Source organism: Oryza sativa, chromosome 11 (assembly GCF_034140825.1).
Source record: "Oryza sativa Japonica Group chromosome 11, ASM3414082v1".
NCBI classification, from domain to species: Eukaryota; Viridiplantae; Streptophyta; class Magnoliopsida; order Poales; family Poaceae; genus Oryza; species Oryza sativa.
The window spans coordinates 4,390,465-4,392,324 of NC_089045.1; the positions used below are offsets into that span (position 1 = coordinate 4,390,465).

The window sequence follows — 1,860 nt, forward strand, 5'->3', positions numbered from 1 at the left end:
CAGTGATATTGAGGCCCATTTTCGACTAAATATAACTATATATAGTTACATATTGCCAGTAGAGGGTTTGTGCTTTTTTATTGATGCAAATTTCTCTTTTTTTGGTGACTATACATGGAATATGCATAGGAACATCACACTCGCACTTGTGATTTTTTCCGATAACACACGTTCAAAACGACATAAGTTTTGATGAAATTCAATAGAAATATATTCTTAAAAAGTAGTACAAAAGAATGTTCCTTAGAAATAAGGAGTAGGAGATTTGAGTCTTTTATTCAATTATGGATGAAAATCAAGAAAGAAAACGAAGTTAGATATTTAGATGTTATACAGTAATACACCAAAAGGTTGCGACAACGCATAGGATGCACGATGCATCTCACAAAGATAAATTTAGTTTTTTAGCAGTCCAAAAGATGTGCTTTAAGTATATGGAGATTTGGTTATAAATTAACTCCAGAAAATGATTTGGTTTTAAATTCATTAGAAAACAGATTTGGTTGTATATGCTGTTATTTAAGGAGATATTAAATGTAATTAGAAGAATTTCTATAGAGTGCCTAATTAGTCTATGCTTAGATAAGAACTCATCTAATGTTGGAGTGGACAGAAAAAGCAAGCAATTAATCCACAAATATCCCATTGTGCCTATATATAAACACCAGCAGGACAAGAGTCTGAAATAACATAGTGAAACTGAAGAACAGATAGGAAATAGGTTAATCATCCTCCTGAATCCTGATGGCACTTATAAAAAACAGTACCATTCTTTTGATGGCTCTCATGGTCTTGTGTACCACTCTCCCATCATACCATGCAGTTAGCACACAAGGTATAGTCATCATGTTCATGAATGAAAGCAATTCACTTTTTTTTTGTCTCTCTCTGAAATTCACATTTTTGCAGTTCTCAGATTTGCACAATGATAAAGAGACTAGGGATTTAAACATCTTATTCTTATCTGAAACTTAAACTAGTACTTGTTCAGTTTGTTTCCAGAGCTTCTGACCATATGTCTGAACACTGTGATTGTGTTATGTATGGCTAACGCATGCAGTGCACTGATGATGATCACATTGTTCTCTGCAGATGGACCATGGAGCAAACAGTTGTGTGTCAATTGGCAAGGCTGCGCTGTCGATGTGTGTCGACGCTACTGCTCACACAGGGGTCTCGAATGGCAAGGAGCCTCTTGTAACGATTCTTCTGACAAGTGCTGCTGCCAATACAACGACGTTCAGAAATCAACCAATTGATGATGTAAAATAGTATCGTCCTGCAATTACTGCAATAGATTAGCCAATAATAGATCAATAGTAATAAAGATGAGATGTTTTTTGATATATAAGCTGGTCCATAAATCAACAGATAACCTGAATATTTGATGCTGCAATCCTTCAACGACGTCATTGTTATTGAGATTTAGTAATTTGCTCTTACGATGTTACTACTATGTTAGTATTATGGCGGTATTGGCCTCAGGTTGCTACATTATGGGACGGAGGGAGTACTAATTTTTTAATGTCTTTAAAACCATAAAAATTTTTGCTCCCCCTCTGCTCCAGAAATATAAGTTCTCCGTTTCTGAAACCGAGAAGAAATACGAAGACTGGTTTAAGGTATCCATGCTGATCCATTTGAGAAAACCTAAGGATTTTTTTCCCCTAAAAAATGGATAATGATATATGCGGTTGGACGAATGGGTTGTACAACAACGGGGATTGCTGTGGTTGTTTAAGAACGACGGGGAACTCGCAGCTTCCCGTGTGGCGCATGGACATGGTAGGAAACGGCTGGGGCAGAAGCAGTAGCATGCAGGATCTTTTTTTCTCAATCATGTGTTTCTTTTTGTCTCAG

At 36.5% G+C, this 1,860-nt stretch overlaps 1 long non-coding RNA gene across 1 annotated transcript; it reads left to right on the top strand.

The window, feature by feature from the left end:
* Window positions 1-696: 696 nt before the first annotated feature.
* On the top strand, window positions 697-1,346 carry LOC136353892 (uncharacterized). Its single transcript, XR_010737403.1, has 2 exons — window positions 697-835; window positions 1,093-1,346. It is a non-coding gene; the product is annotated as an uncharacterized lncRNA (long non-coding RNA).
* Window positions 1,347-1,860: the final 514 nt, after the last annotated feature.